We start from the raw sequence: 11,399 nt of genomic DNA, 5'->3' as shown, positions 1-11,399 counted from the left end.
CCCCTCCCTGGTCTCCCTGCCCCTGTTCCTGTCCCTTCAGCCCATCCCCACATTACAAAACCCTCCTGTCGAATCCTGCTTAAAAGCCAGCCCCCTGCCCCCAGCAGCGCAGCAGGAGCTGGCCAACCTCCCACGGCCAAGGTGGGGTGGGGAGCAGTGCATGCTGGCTGGGGGACTCAGGAAAGACTGGACCCGAGCCAGGGGAGACCTCCTCGGTTGCAAGGGGGTTGATTGTCCAGGTTAAAGCCAGAGGCCACATTCCCAGGTGGTGGTGGTGATAAAGAACCTGCCTGCCAATGCAGGAGATATAAGAGACACGGGTTTGATCCCTGGATCGGGAAGATCCCCTGGAGGAGGGCACAGTGACCCACTCCAGTGTTCTTGCCTGGAGAATCCCAGGGACAGAGGAGCCTGGCGGCCTGTGGCCCATAGTGTCACAAAGAGCCGGACACGACCAAAGTGACAGCATGCTTGCATGTGTACATGAGTACACAGATGCATGTGCCTGTGTGTGTACATGAGTGCACGGATGTGTGTGCACATCTGTGTACGAGTGTATTCAAGTGCGTGTGTGATGTCTGGCAGGTAGATGGTGGGCAATGGAACAGCTCTGGTGACCCCGCTGTCTGTTCTCACGTGCTTTGGGTGTGAGGCTGCCTCTCCCCAGCCCACTACTTCTTTTTGTCTTGCCCTCTCTTCCCTCTGCTTTCATGTAGCTCACAGGTACAGCCTCTCCATTTCCCTGGCCTCTGTGCCCCAACCACCCATGCCCGCGAGCGCCCTGTATTGGCTCAGTGGGCTCCTGCCATTGCTCAGTGCCCCTAGCCTGAAATGCGGTCTCCTAGCTCACCCTGGGCCACATCCTGCATGTACCATAAGAGGCTCCTCCTCCAGGGAACTCTCCTTCTTTACTCCTGCCTCCCCCTGGAGCCCCATCTTCACCCCGTCCTACACTTTCTGTTATTGTCCAGCTGGCCTCATTTCCATCTGGTTCATGTTGGGCAGAAACCATTCTTTAGAGCATTCTTGGAACCCAGGTTTGGACAGCAAACAAAGATTCCGTGAAGACATGCTTCATCTGGTCTTAAAAATAACTTCTTCCCCCACCCCCCATAATAAAATTAATGTATGCACCTTCCAAAAAATTCAGAAAATATTGAAAGGTAAGAAGAAAATGAAGATCGCTGCTAAAGTCACCAACCATGATCACCAATGCTAACACTTTGGTGTAAATACTTCCACACACTATTTTAGGCATGTGAGTCTGATCCCTGAATTGGAAAGGTCCCCTGGAACAGGAAATGGCAATCCTCTCCAGTATTCTTGCCTGGAAAATTCCATGGACAGAGGAGTCTGGCGGGCTACAGTCCATGGGGTCACAAAGAGTCAGACACGACTGAGCAACTGAATACAGCACAGCTCATTCTGCTTCAGAAGCCTGGAATGGAAACTAAGCTTAACATCTTTTGTAAAATCCAAGCAAAAAGCCCCTGCCTTTTACCTAGTGATTCTAGCTTAACCACACTTATTGCGATTATGATCATGTTTTCCATTTTAGTACATTTTCTTCTTTACTATATTTTCCCTTTAAATCTGCTTCCTTGTTCCTGTTTTCCATGGAATCCATTGCCTTTTCGTGTTCTGGTTTTCTTCTGTTGGATTTGGCAGGAGTTCATTTTGCTTTCATTAGCTTTCTGTTTGAACACACGAACTAGGAGCTACTGTATATCATCTCCTCTCTTCAAACCTCCCACCCCACTTTCACCACGGCCAGTCCGTCCCTGTGAGCCCTCTTGCCCACCTCCCCACATGTTCCCCTTCCTCCTTGGCACCTATCTTTCCCTTCCTACTGGACAATTTCCATCAATGTACAAATATGTTCCTTTTTCTCCAAACCTCAGAAAGGCCCCCTCCCTTTCAACCTCTCATCTCTCTTCAATTGCCACCCTCTTTTTCTGCGTCTCCACAGTACAATTCCACGAAAGGCTTGTCAACATGCAGTTCCTGTTTCTCTCTTCCTGTTCTTTTATGGATCCATTCCCATTGAGTGTTTGCCCTGACACCCCATGGTCTCCGACGATATCCCTGCAGCAAGTTCAGTGGCGTTTTCAGTCTTCATCGTACTTTGAGCATCACAGCTCCTCAGCCTTCTCCTTTCCTATGACCCTTCCTCCCGGGACCCCAGGGTTCACCTGCAGCTAGCCCCTCTTCCCCTGCCCCTCTTCTCTGACTCTTTGGCTGATTCTTTCTCTTCCCACACTCTTCCCCCAGGGCCCCAGGGCTCAGTCCTCTGTCCTCTCCTCTGTCTTTCTCCTCTATCACCGGGACAGTGTACCTCTTCAAAGACCTCTTCTTGGAGTGCTAGAGGCTTCCCTTGTGGCTCAGACGGTGAAGAATCTGCCAGCAATGCAGGAGACCCGTGTTCAATCCCTAGGTTGGGAGGACCCCCTGGAAAAGAGAATGGCAACCCACTCAAGTATTCTGGCCTGGAGAATTCCATGGAGAGAGGAGCCTGGTGGGCTACAGTCCATGGGGTCGCAAAGAGTGACACGACTGAGTGACTCATACTTCCACATTTTCAGACATGGGGGTCTGTTGAAATATCCTAGGCCCCAGTTGGAGTCACTCCTGCCTGGGGTGACATGCCAACAAATGAAGGCTCAGGTAACATTTGTGTCCCTGTAAATGTTCTGCTTGACCAGAAACGCAGTGTATGCAGTCAGTTGGTCCCCAGACACACGCCAACCCGGGCCCATGCTGCTTATTCCAGACAAGGTTGACTACATGGTCTCAGCCAATCTGATGTTTTCTTCTTTTCTCATCCTATTTTTTATTCTTTATCTTATTAGTCTTCTTGCCTTCCCCCTCCCTTATTTTGCAGTTCTCTGAATGGAGATGATCAATGTTATGAAGGGTTTTTTTTTTTTTCAATTTTCATCTTATTTACAATTAAAAAAAAATTTATTGGAGTATAGCTGATTTACAACATTGTGTTAGTTTCAGGTGTATAGCATAGTGATTCAGCTTCATATATATATATATATATATATATATATATATGTATATATACACACACATGTTTTTATAGATTATTTTCCCTTACAGAATATTGAGTAGAGTTTCCTATGCTATGTAGTAGGTTCTTGTTGGCTATCTATTTTATATGTACTAGTGTGTATGTTAACCCCAAGCTTCTAATTTATCCCTGGCCCCTCCCACATTTCTTCTGAGGTCACCCTAAGTCTGCTTTTGAAATCTGTGAGTCTCGTCCATTTTGTACATAAGTTCATTTATATAATTTTTTAAAAATTAGATTCCACGTATGAATGATGTCATACATTATTTGTCTTTCTCTGTCTGACACTTCGTTTAGTGTGAAAATCTCTCGGTCCATCCATGAAGTGTTAAATTTGTTTGTGTCACCTCGGTTATCTTCCTTAATCATTTTCTAGCAGACCTAATAAACGTCTCACACTTGCCGAGGCCAAAGTTGAGTTCCCTTTCAACATACTTCTCTGTGTGGTCTCAGCTGTCAGAGACTCCTTTTCCTGTTGCTCAGGACAAAACCCTGGAGTCGTCCCTGGCACCCTGCGTATGCCATTTGCCAAGATGGCCTGTTGGCTTGACTTTCAAGCCATGCCTGGGCCATGCCCGCTCCTTGCCTCCTCCACTGTGCCCTCCGTGTCCCAAGCCACCGCCCTGTTTCCCTGGATTATGGCAGGGGACTCCTTGCCAGCCTCCCTACCTCTGCCTTTCAGCCTCTGCCATCCATTCTCCACAGGCTCATAGAGGGATTCTGTTTTACTTTGTTGATGAAAAAATTAATCAGTAGTCAATCTAAGAAAAAAGTGGAAATTTTTATTCGAGGATTAAACTCAGGGTGATAACCTAGGAGACAGTCTGTCAGAGTCTGAGAGTTCTCCTGCATTGCAGGAGGGTTCTTTGCTGTCTGAGTCACCCAAAAAGCTTCTGTTTTCTGTTTTGGTTTTTTGGCCCCAAGGCTTGTAGGATCTTAGCTCCCTGACCAGGGATTGAACCTGCACTGCATTGGAAACCAAAGTCCTAACTCCTGGACAGTCCCAACTTAGCTCTTTTAAAAAATATTTATTTGGCTGCAACGGGTCTTAGTTGCGACACATGGTATCTTCGTCTTCACTGCGGCTGTGGGCTCTAGTTCCTTGATCAGGGGTGGAACCGGGGCCCCTTGCATTGGGAGTGCGGCGTATTAGCCACTGGGCCAGCAGGGAAGTCCCCTTTAGTGCTTTTCTAAGTGTGAGAAGGCACAAGAATTTGAGTTCATAAAAAATTGCTCCTGAAAGTAGCTAATTATCAGAATGCCTTTTCCGCAAGTTTTCCAGAGCCTAAAGTACCTCATCTTGATCTTTGGCCTCAATTTTTTCTAGCACTATTGTAGGTCAGAGACTATAGTGGCTAATGACTTGATTCTTGTAGAACTGGATGGTAGGCAACATTCTTTATTTTACAATCCCTTCCCTTTCGATCTTAATTCCAACCAAGGTTCCGGAGGCGTTTTGTGACCAGTTTGTCCAACCACGCTAGGAATGCTCATTTCAGGGTCAGGCAAGGATTTTGTTGACTGGCCACTCGGTGAGCTGTTCCTGGATTACGCCCTGTTGGTGCGTGTGTGTCCAACTCTTTACAACCCCATGGACCCACCAGGCTCCTCTGTCCATGGGATTCTCCAGGCAAGAATGCTAGAGTGGGTTGCCATTCTCTTCTCCAGGGGATCTTCCTGACCCAAGGACTGAAGCCCCGTCTCCTGTATCTCCTGCATTGGCAGGCGGATTGTTTCCCACTGAGCCACCTGGGAAACCCTAGGCCCTGTTAACAGTAGTCAAAAGCCTCTGGGCTGCCTGTCTTACTAGTTTCTTATGGTTCAGGAAATGGTTCTGCCTTGCTGCTTCTTCCCATGTTTAGTTACACTATCATTGCTCTTATAGAACTGGATACTTTATATATTGTTTCAAGGCCGCTGCACTGTGTGTGTTCCGTCGTGTCTGACTCTTTGGACCCCGTGGGCTGTAGCCCACTAGGCTCCTCTGTCCGTGGGATTTCCCAGGTGCTGCAGCCAGCACAGCCGGTAGGGATCGAAAGTGGTCAACGCACAGTTTGGGAAAAAGAAACTAGAGACAGAATGAAAGTTTTAAAGATGGGACTGGGGGACTCAAGACCTCTCGGATCAAGAACCCTGTTCCTCGGAGCCGCATCACTTTTATTTAGTTTCTTGGCAAGCAGAAAGTATCTGCTGTGCTATGAGGAAGTCAGCCTCCTGTGTCCCCGGTCACGTCTCCCATTTTATTGATTACTTTAAACTATCTTTGTTATTTTCTTGTACAAGGGCTACCACCTGGCTGGAGGTCATAGACCTGCACGTGCCTTGGGGAAACATCTTAGTGTGTGCACAAGCAGCGTTCTGAACTTGCGCTGACCCGGCGTTCCAAGGTCCACGCTACGTTTTTCTTAGCTTAGCAGGGCCTGACAACCCCAACTGATCAACCTGATGTACTTTTATTTGGGTTATACTGTAATGCTATATTTTTGCTTTCATTCTTTTCCCATGGTGATTTTCTCATGGCTTAGCCAGAGCAACAGGCGACAGACTATTAACCCCTGCATATCTCCTTTTTTGTTTTTATAGCAGAAGATATGTTGATCTTGCAGCATCTTTCTTCATTAGTTCTCGGAGGACTTTTTGCATGCATCTGAGGACTAAAGAGAAGATTATAGTGAAACAGCAAAACATAGCGTTCCAGTGAGACCACCTCTGATATCTTTGATCCACTCGAGAGGACTCAATGCCAGGAGTGTTCAGATTGGTTATATTCCTGGGGGGTTACACAGAAAGTAATAATGTTCCAGTCACACTTTAATGTATTTGTGATTTAAGATTTTGTACTTCTTCTCCTAAGAGTAGCACTACATTTTCTAAATCCACCAACCTGTTGTTAATCTCCTCAATCTATATGAGATTGGGCTCCCCAAGCGGAACTGGCATTTTTAAAACATTCCTGCACAAAAGTGGTGGTTTGTACCATCTGATAGAGAGCTATTTCTGCCACTGGTGCTATGGTGGTGATGGCAATAATGCCCATTATGGCAGCAACAAGGAGGCCAACTTTCCACAGTTTGTTGGGATCCACATAGTCAAAGGCCTTGGCATAGTCAATAAAGCAGAAATAGATGTTTTTCTGGAACTCTCTTGCTTTTTCGATGATCCAACGGATATTGGCAATTTGATCTCTGGTTCCTCTGCCTTTTCTGAATCCAGCTTGAACATCTGGAACTTCACAGTTCATGTACTATTGAAGCCTGGCTTGGAGAGTTTTGAGCATTACTTTGCTAGTGTGTGAGATGAGTGCAATTGTGCAGTAGTTTGAACATTGTCATTGCCTTTCTTTGGGATTGCAATGAAAATGACCTTTCCAGTCCTGTGGCCACTGCTGAGTTTTCCAAATTTGCTGGCATATTGAGTGCAGCACTTTCACAGCATCTTCTTTTAGGATTTGAAATAGCTCAATTAGAATTCCATCACCTCCACTAGCTTTGTTCATAGTGATGCTTCCTAAGGCCTACTTGACTTATCATTCCAGGATGTCTGGTTTTAGGTGAGTGATCACACCATCTTGATTATCTGGGTCATTAGATCTTTTTTGTATAATTCTTCTGTGTATTCTTGCCACCTCTTAGTATCTTCTGCTTCTGTTAGGTCCATACCATTTCTGTCCTTTATTGAGCCCATCTTTGCATAAAATGTTCCCTTGGTATCTCTAATTTTCTTGAAGAGATCTCTAGTCTTTCCCATTCTATTGTTTTTCTCTACTTCTTTGCATTGATTAGATACTATTCTGAAAAAATCCAAAAGTTTTATTGGGCTCCTTCAGTTCAGTCGCTCAGTCATGTCTGACTCTGCGACCCCATGGACTGCAGCACACCAGGCCTCCCTGTCCATCACCAACTCCCAGAGTCTGCTCAAATTCTCAAAGATAAGGCTTTCTTATCTCTCCTTGCTAGTCTTTAGAATTCTGCATTCAAATGGGAATATCTTTCCTCTTCTCCTTTGCCTTTAGCTTCTCTTCTATTCACAGCTATTTGTAAGGCCTTCTCAGATAACCATTTTGCCTTTTTGCATTTCTTTTTCTTGGGGATGATCTGAATCACTGCCTCCTGCACAATGTCATGAACCTCTGTCCATTGTTATTCAGGCAGTCTGTCTATCAGATCTAATACCTTGAATCTATTTGTTATTTCCACTGTATAATCGTAAGGGATTTGATGTAGGTCATATCCGAATGGTCTAGTGGTTTTCCCTACTTTGTTCAATTTAAGTCTGAATTTGGCAATAAGTAGTTCATGATCTGTGCCACAATCAGCTCCTGGTTTTGTTTTTGCTGACTGTATAGAGCTTCTCCATCTTTGGCTGCAAAGAATATAATCAATCTGATTTCAGTATTGACCATCTGGTGATGTCCATGCGTGATTTTCGACAAACTGTGGAAAATTCTTAAAGAAATGGGATTACCAGACCACCTGACCTGCCTCCTGAGAAATCTGTATGCAGGTCAAGAAACAGCGGTTAGAACTAGATATGGAACAACAGACTGATTCCAAATCGGGAAAGGAGTACATGAAGGCTGTTTATTGTCACCCTGCTTATTTAATTTAGATGCAGAGTACATCATGAGAAACGCTGGGCTGGAAGAAGCACAAGCTGGAATCAAGATTGCCAGGAGAAATATCAGTAACCTCAGATATGCAGATGACACCACCCTTATGGCAGAAAGGGAAGTAGAACTAAAGAGAGATAAGAAAGCCTTATCTTTGAGAATTTGAGCAGAGTCTGGGAGTTGGTGATGGATAGGGAGGCCTGGTGTGCTGCAGTCCATGGGGTCACAGAGTCAGACATGACTGAGCGACTGAACTGAAGGAGCGCAATAAAACTTTTGGATCTTTTCAGAATAGTATTTAGTACTGTGAGCAAAGTATGCATGTCAGGGGAGAGTTCCCAAGGCCTATTTTGAGATACTGGCAGTCAAACTCCTAAACATTTATGCAAAATCACATAGGAATGGTTAGAGTTAAATAATGAACTGTTTAAGCAGGTATACAGTTTGCAATCCTGGCAGGTCAGGTTCCTTTCTGTCTGATTAATAGTTTTAGTGCCAATCATAATCACATATGGCTCCCTAACACAACCTTGAATGTAGTGTCCAATTTGTTGATGTATTGAATGACAAAGTATAATTCATGGAGTAAGAATAATTTCCATCGCAAATTTGATATTTTTTCAGGCTTTGGCCAACTTCCATATTTCTGTTTGAGCCCTACCTAATTTGAGCTGTGGTTGTGGTGGAGACATGCCACTGTCATGCCAGATAATGGGATATTCTGAATGTGTAGTAATATTAGTGTAATTGTATACAGATATATGCTGATGCAACTTCTTATAAGGATTGCAGGATGAGTTATGGTGTGAGCAGTTAGAGACTGCATACCCCTTAGGGGATCAGTTCCAGACAATTCCGTAGGAACCATTAAGTAAGATCACTCCTTCAATCCCGCAACAATTATCCCAGTGTATTTGATCTTGTCGGCTGGCCCATATGTGTCTGCTCTCATCCAAGGGTCTATCGGGCTTGGTTAGATTATTTTGATCAGTCTCTTGATATCCACAGCTCAATCCAGAAAGTAAATGCAGTTGAGCATTAGTGTGATTTCTGTTCAAAGAATTTACAGAAAGCCAAGCTTGCGTTGATAGATTAAGATAGGCAAACAGGCCAAGTGTCAAATCCCCAAATACTATTAAAGCGGGTCCCCTCTTCCTTTATATGAATGGGCAAACGCTTTGTCTTCTTGACCAGGGATCTAGGAGGAGTCATTAACATAAACAGGAATAGATCCTTCACCCTAATTAAGAGGCCTTAGCAATGGGGGATTAGGTACATAGACCCAATAGGTATAATTCTTTGCTTCTGCTGAAGTCAGGGGTATACTCACTGTGATGGTTATCAAGGCAAACATAACCATGATCATGTTTCCTGGAATCACTGGTTTTTTCTGCTTGATTTTACTCTACAAGCTGGGATCCACACAGGTTCTAGACCTTCTTCTGGGGAGATACAAGCGAACGCTATTCCCCATGTAATTAACTTCCCCAGTGACCAAGCATTTGTTCGTGGATCTTGCCACCAAATCACAGGCTTAGGTGTATTTGTGGATGCAGCCTGAAAATGTCTCTCAGCTGCAGTTTCCATAGTTTGTCCTGAAATATTAAAAAAAAATTGAGAGTAAATAAAGCTTTATTCAATGTTTGTCGTCCTACGGCATCTCCCCCTTTTTGTTTTTATATCATATGTTTAAGTGATTGATTGGCTCCCTCCACTATGGCCTGTCCTTGTGGATTATAGGGAATGTCAGTAGAATGTTTTATAGTCCAAATTTTAAGAAATTATTGGAATGCTCTACTGGTATAAGTAGGGCTGTTATCAGTTTTTATAGTTTTTGGTAGTTTTATAACAGCAAAAACAACCATATAAATGTCTTTGTATGTGTTTTCTATTCTCACCGATTGAGTTGTGGTCTATGTATATTGAGAGAATGTATCAATAATCACATGTACATAAGAGAGTTTACCAAAGGAAGATATTTGAGTTACATCCATTATAACTACGGCTTTCATATGGAACTGTATTACCATCATTATATCAGTGGCTCAGTCACACCCTTGATAATGTAAGGGACAACAGTTTTTGAAATAGGGAATATAGAAAACAGTATAGTTAACAGTAATAGTAAAATTGTAAGTAAGAACTTAAGTCAAGAACTTTCTTTAGGTATAGCCCAGTGACATCTTTAAGTCACTGACTTAGTTTGTTAAATGACTGTGAAAGTGAAAGTGAAGTCGATCAGTCATGTCCGACTCTTTGTGAGTCCATGGACTGTGGCCTCTCAGGATTCTCATTCCATAGGATTTTCCGGGCAAGAATACTGGAGTGGGTTGCCATTTCCTTCTGCAGGGGATCTTCCTGACCCAGGAATCGAACCTGGGTCTCCTGCATTGTAGGCAGATGCTTTACCGTCTGAGCTACCAGGGAAGCCCTAAATAGCTTGCTGTTAATTTCCTGGCTGTAGATCCTGGAGCATCTAATCTTTATTTTGACTGATTACTGAGATAAGCTTTAGAAACAAACTTAGAGTGTCTTTTTTAATGAAGGACATTTTTAATTTAACTTAATGAATGTCCTTTTAGCAATGAAACATAACCATAAGGAACTATCTAAGTGAGTCTTAGTAAATACAGACCTTAATTAACAAAACTAGAACTTAATATTTAGTGAAACATATTAGATGTCATAGGCCTGACATCATTTGTGTGGATATTTTATTAGAGCTCCTAGTATACTCTGAGATTTTTGTATATGTCTGAAGACTGTTCTTTTTTACCTTGGTGAGGCTGTTTAAAACTCAAATGTCTCCAATTTTAGGGGAGATGAGGCAGAGAGAAAAGAAAAATGTGTTAATTTTACCCAGAGGCATAAATCACTAAATTGTTTTAAGCCATCAGTGACTTGAGGAGAAGATCTTTTTTATATCTGAAAACAAAGATTAGAAGTCAGTAATATGTCAGACAAAAAGTCATGAAAATTGTAATCATATTTAGCAGTCTGTTCAATCTCATGTAACCAATCCCTTTGTTTTGTGGCCCTTGTCTGATGACAAAGGACATCAGTGAATGTGATAGTTTCCAAGAAGCTCATGAAGTTTTTGTCAGTGTCTATATGACTGGTCCAGCAAAGTGGGTGTCCTGATCACTGGAGATTGCAGAAAGTGCATTTTAACCATTTTTTCCATTGTGAGTTAGTAACCCTGCAGCTAGGAAAGGCTTTATCCTATCAAATAAAAGTCAGGTTTGTCAGGGAACCAGGAAAAGTCAAGCGGCCATCTTGGACTTCCCATAGCCCTGACTGTTTGGCTTATAGCCATTGTTTATCTGTTTCAAATTTCCTGATGAGGGGTTAATTTTGTAGAAGCAGAATGAGCTTTGTCTATGTGCACCATAGTTTCCATAGATCATTGTGAAATAACACTCATTTATTTTATCAAACTAACAAAAGATTTTAAAAGCAAGTATGAATCATTAAAGACAAAGAGATTTACATAGTGTGTTATCAAAAGCTGTATTCCAAGAAAACTTTTTTTTTAATAGGAAGAGAAAACCAAATTTCAGATTGATACCAGCTTATATTCATTGTGAAACAATAATTATTTACTTATTCAAAGTAGCAATAAGACTTCAAAGGCAGTTTAATGTCTTAAGAAACTTGTACCATGCACAAAACTCTTTTTTTACTTGTCATAAACCTTCTTTTACATTTTCTGTA

The 11,399-nt window shown here is 43.0% G+C and overlaps 1 non-coding gene across 1 annotated transcript; it reads right to left on the bottom strand.

Moving 5' to 3' along the window:
- Positions 1–10,039: 10,039 nt before the first annotated feature.
- TRNAC-ACA (transfer RNA cysteine (anticodon ACA)) lies at positions 10,040–10,112 on the bottom strand. Its single transcript has one exon. It is a non-coding gene; the product is annotated as a tRNA-Cys (tRNA).
- Between the last annotated feature and the right edge of the window lie 1,287 nt (positions 10,113–11,399).

The sequence above is a fragment of the Muntiacus reevesi genome, chromosome 5, assembly GCF_963930625.1.
Source record: "Muntiacus reevesi chromosome 5, mMunRee1.1, whole genome shotgun sequence".
Taxonomy (NCBI): domain Eukaryota; kingdom Metazoa; phylum Chordata; class Mammalia; order Artiodactyla; family Cervidae; genus Muntiacus; species Muntiacus reevesi.
This window is presented reverse-complemented; position numbering and strand designations above follow the sequence as displayed.